Below are 5,517 nucleotides of genomic sequence, written 5' to 3' on the forward strand. Positions count from 1 at the left end.
GACCATATAAAGTCACTAGATTTATGCCAAAGGGACAATAAAGTACAAGGAAAATAATGGTCTTCAGTAAATTGTGCTGAATCAAATTGGATATCCACAGAGAAGAAAATGAATTATGATCTCTTTCCTACATGATATGCAACAATCAGTGCTATATGAATTGTAGGAAAACAAAAGAAAGCTTCTAAGAGAAAACAAAATATTTTCATGACCTTGGTGTAGGCAAGTGTTTCTCAAACAAGGCACAAAAAGCACAAACCACAAATTATGGGATAAATTGGATTATGTAAATAAGAACTTCCTTCATTAGAATATCCCATTAAGAGAATTAAAAAACCATAACATGAGAGAAGACATCTTGTATTTTATATAACTGACAAAGGATTGGTATCCAGAATATATAACTAACTCTTACAAATCAATATAATTCAACAGATACTTTTAATGCACAGAATAACATGGATGAATATCACTAACATAATGAGTTCAAGAAGATAGACCAAAAAAATGTATATATTGTATGAATTCATTTTTAAAGTTCAAAAGCAGGCAAAAGTATTCTGTGTGCCATGCTGGTTACCTTTAAGGTGGCTATGTAATTGGAAGAGACTTCTGGGATCTTGGTAATATTTTATTTTCTGATATGAGTGCTGTATAAAGGGATGTATTCTTTTAGGATTTGTATACTTAAAAAAAAATTTTTTTTTTAAATTTTTGGCTGTGTTGGGTCTTCATTGCTGCATGTGGGCTTTCTCTAGTTGCGGCAAGCGGGGGTTACTCTTTGTTGCACTGCGTGGGCTTCTCATTGTGGTGGCTTCCCTTGTTGCGGAGCCCGGGCTCCAGACTCACGGGCTTCAGTAGTTGTGGCATGCGGGCTCAGTAGTTGTGGCTCGCAGGCTCTAGAGTACAGGCTCAGTAGTTGTGGCGCACGGGCTTAGTTGCTCCGCGGCATGTGGGATCTTCCCAGATCAGGGATCGAACCCGTGTCTCCTGCATTAGCAGGTGGATTCTTAACCACTGTGCCACCAGGGAAGCCCCAGGATTTGTATACATTAACATATATGTTATACTTCAATAAAAGTTTATTGAAATGCTATATGACTTAACTGGAAAGAAAAGTCTAAGTTGGAATTACATGAATAATTTTCTGGTGAACTGTTGAACTCACTATTGTATTATGTACTGCTATATAACAATTATTCCAAAACTTAGTAGCCTAAAACAACAAACGTTCTCTCACATGGTTTCTGAGGGTCAAGAGTCTGGGGGTGGGTTAGCAGGGTAGTTCTGGCTCAGAGTCTCTCATGAGGTTGCACTCAAACTGTTGGCTGGGGCTTTAGTCGTCTGAAAGCTCGACTGGGTCTGGGGGATCCACTTCTCCCCTCATTCACCTCTTTGGCAGGCCCCAGTTCCTTGTCTGCTGTTGGCTGGGTTCTCAGGTCCTCATAATGTGGCCCTTTCCATAGGTTGCCTGAGTGTGCTAACATCATGGCAGCTAGCTTCCTCCAGAGTGAGAGAGGTGAGGGAGAAAGAGAGTCCAAGATGAAAGCCACAGTGTTTTGTTTTTTTATAGCCTAATTGTAGAAGTGACATCCCATCACTGCTGCTGTATGCTGTTGGCTACATAGATCAACCCTAGTACGGTGAAAGGAGACTACCCAAGGGCATGACTGCCAGGAGGTAGGGATCCTTGGAGGCCATCTTGGGGACTGGTGCCCTTGCCCATTTTCCTCACCCCCTCTTACTAGATTATTTGTAGAAATTCTGAGATTCCCAAACTTCCTATTTCTCCTGTTACAATTTCTTCAATATGCATAAACTTCTCCAGCTGCTTTCAAACTGGTGACCTCATTGGAAGAACTTGCTGGTAGAGGCTCAGAGAAACCTGGGAAGGGGACAAATTCTCCCATTGCTGTCCCATGGGACATTTACACTGTGAAGATGGCCTTTCAGGCCTGTGATTACAGAAGTTCCAGCAGGCCTCCTCGTCCCTATTACCTCAACATAACTTCTTTTGATCACCAATGGCTGAGATCCTACCAGTAGAAACCTACACCATTAGCAAGAGATGTTGTTTTCTGGCCAAATGCAGGTACATGATCAGAACATTACAACAGTGTTTCTCAGTCTTGGCTGCCCATGATAATCCCTTGGGAAGAGGTTAAAAGTACGAATTCCTGAGCCCACCTAGACCCACTGATTCAGATCTTCCAAAGGTGAGCACCCAGGATCCATATTTTGAGAAAACTTCTTAGGAGATTCTGAGTTAGCCAAGCATATCACAACAAATCCCGCAGTGGCGCTTGGAAACCACTGATATATACCATGAATGTATGGGATTTCAGAACCTTTCCAGAGAGTGAGTTTCAGTGAGGGGAAGCCATTTGTTCACCAAGAGCCCATTTTCCTTTCTACCTCCATCTGCTCAACGTACTGAGTGAGATAATGCTTCTTGGCCTCTTTGAACGCTTTGTGGTCTCAGTTTGGTTCCCATCACGTCAGCCTTGAAGGTGGAGTGGACTGTCAGCACCGTGGGCTTCTGAGTGGAGCCACAGAATCAACTTTATCCTCCTCAGCTTCAGACTCTGCTGTGTGAATCCAGTCTAGGAGGGCCCGGAGACTTAGGGTTGAGAGCATGGCCATCCCTGGACACAGCCAGATGTTTCCTCTTTGGCAGTAGAAGGACACAATGCCTTCTAGAGTTGCCACTTAATATACATGAGATTACAGTTTGTGGACTGGATGAATCTAGAGACTTTTCTCACCTATGGGAAAATACACAAAGCATGTGAAAATCCTGCAAAGCACATTTTAAACACAAGTGTTTGTTTTTTCATTCATTCCCTTGGCAAACATTTACTGAGCATCTCTGACCTTCCCTTCTGGTCTCTTGCTTTCTCCATTCCACCCACACTGGCCCCGTTGCTGATGGTAGAACAAAGCAGGCACCCCCCCCCCCCCCCCCGCCTTAAAGAATGTGCTTTACCTGATCCTGGGCCGAGAACACTATTAACCAGCTATCTGCTTGGCTAACTTCCTTCCCTTCTCCAAGTCTTGCTCAAATCCCACCTTCTCAGTGATGCTTAAGCTGACCACTTCGTTTAACACTGCAAGCAGCTTCCCTTCTTGACCTTGCTCTACCTTTTCCTTTTTCGATGGTGCCTTTCATCTTTTAACATACCATGTACTTTATGTCGATCATTTATTGTTTGAGTTCTTGCTCTTGCATGTAAGTTTCATCAGGTCAGGAAACTTTGTTTTGTTCACCAAGCATCCCAAGGAACTAGTACAGTGACCTGGCACTTAAAAGACACTTGATAAATATTTGTCGAATTGGTAAGGCGGTACTGGAATAGTGGCAAACAATACAAGTGTGACCACTGCTGTCACAGAGCTTATGATTTATTGGAGGGGACAACGAACAATTATAGAAATGCTTCTTTAGTGATCATCATGAGCTAGAATGGAAATATATGGAGTTCTGTAAGAGAGTGTATGAAGGGCCCGACCTATTAGGGTGTCAGGGATGGTTTGCTGAGGGAGAAATATTTAGCTGGAGACCAGGAGGTTGAGTGGAGTAACCCGGCTGAAGGAAGGAGGGAAGGCGGAAGAAAGAACCCTGAATCTACTTGCATCCCAGATTTCAATTAGTTTGCAGTAGCCTAGCTTCTTCTGACAACTGAGTATGCCCATAACAGCCTCATCTGAAGGTGCCTCTCTTTTCTCTCAAAGCAGCTATTCAATTAAGTTTCAAAGAATCTGTAAACAGTTTCCTCCACCACTTGTGTCAACATCTGAACATCACTGCAGAACATTTCTCCTGCTATAGATGGATATTCTTTGGCAATTACATTCTTTATCTTCTGAACTTCTCCTTAATCAGATGAAAACACATATAAATAAATGTTTCTCAAAATTCAGGGATCAGTCCATTGAATAAGTAAAGTTTAAGTGTGCTTGGCAATGAATTGAGAATTTCAGAGATGTTGTCTCAGAAACAAAACCAAATAAAGGCTGAGGTAAAAATGCTTCATACGGAGATGAGAACCTCAGTTGATGAGTAATTCTTCAGGTATTCTTCCAAGCACCTGAAATAAAGTACTTTGCACAAGACAACTGAAAAAAACCTCTGTGGGGATTCCAAGGTCAAAGTTATAACAGTTGGTCACCGGCTAGAGATCACCTGACTGCATAAGGCAGCTTTTTTCTTTTTATTTCTCAGAAGAACAAACATTTAAAAGAAAACACACACATATGGAATACTGAGTAAGTGGTAAACACTGTGAAAACGATTAGAAAAGCTCATGAACACTAACAGACCTTGAATATTCACTTGTTGACAAGGATGTGGAAAAAAGGGAACCCTGTGCACTGTTGGTGGGAATGTAAATTGGTGTAGCCACCATGGAAAGCAGTATGGAGGTTCCTCAAAAAATTAAAAATAGAACTACTGTATGATCCAAAAATTCCACTTCTAGGTATTTACCTTAAGAAAGCAAAAACACTAACTCAAAAAGATATATACACCCCCATGTTCACTGAAGGATTATTTACAATAGCCAAGACATGTACACAATCTAAGTTTCCATCAACAGATGAATGGATAAAGAAGATATGGTACATGTATGCAATGGAATATTACTCAGCCATAAAAAGGGAATTCCAACATGGATGGGCCTTGAGGGCATTATGCTAAGTTAAATAGTCAGATAGACAAAGACAAACACTGTATGGTCTCACTTATATGTGGAATCTAAAGAAACAAAACAAAACAAAAACAAAAAACCCAGCTTATAGAGAGCAGATTGGTGGTTGCCAGAGTCAGGGGTAGAGGTGTGGGCAAAATGGGTGAAGGTGGTCAAAAGGTACAAACTGCTAGTTACGAAATAAATAAGTCATGGGGGTGTAATGTACAACATGGTGACTATAGTTAAAAATACTGCATTGCATATTTACAAGTCGCTAAGAGAGTAAGTCTTAAAAGTTCTCATCATACACACAAATTCGTAACTAAGTATGGTGACAGATGTTAAGTGAACTTGTGGTGACCATTTCACAATATATACATATATCAAATCATTATGTTGTGCACCTGGAACTAATACGTTATATGTCAATTATACCTCAATAATAATGAAGAATAAGAAAAATTCACTTGTTAACTCACCTCTGGGAACTCAACCTTGGAACTGGAAGCAGGAGGAAAAACAACATCCTTTCTGGAACTCTGTGTTCCCAGCTTCAGAGATGCTCCTGTGATCAAGCCACAGATGAGACGGTACCTGAGAACCAGACTTAACGCTTACTGGAGGAACGTGTAAGTGCCTCCCCGGAGGACTTTAGCTCCATTAATAAAGCCTCTGAGGACTCAGTGTTCTTGTTTTGTTTCTATTTTATTTTGTTTTTGCTCAGTTAGCCAGATTATGGAGAGGAATGCATAACTTCACTTGAGGCTTGTGGTGGTTGTGATCATTTCAAAGGAAGCAGTAGCTTTATTTCAGGATTTCTCTCTCTATC

At 41.2% G+C, this 5,517-nt stretch overlaps 1 long non-coding RNA gene across 2 annotated transcripts; it reads right to left on the bottom strand.

Annotated features, from left to right (window-relative positions):
* Positions 1-282: 282 nt before the first annotated feature.
* On the bottom strand, positions 283-5,296 carry LOC137223662 (uncharacterized). Of its 2 annotated transcripts, none has more exons than XR_010942965.1 (2): positions 5,168-5,296; positions 283-2,765 (listed from the first exon to the last, which is right to left on the bottom strand). It is a non-coding gene; the product is annotated as an uncharacterized lncRNA (long non-coding RNA). The 2 variants fall into 2 exon arrangements; XR_010942964.1 differs by lacking the exon at positions 5,168-5,296 and adding an exon at positions 3,182-4,558.
* Positions 5,297-5,517: the final 221 nt, after the last annotated feature.

The sequence above is a fragment of the Pseudorca crassidens genome, chromosome 4 (genome assembly GCF_039906515.1).
Source record: "Pseudorca crassidens isolate mPseCra1 chromosome 4, mPseCra1.hap1, whole genome shotgun sequence".
Taxonomy (NCBI): Eukaryota; Metazoa; Chordata; class Mammalia; order Artiodactyla; family Delphinidae; genus Pseudorca; species Pseudorca crassidens.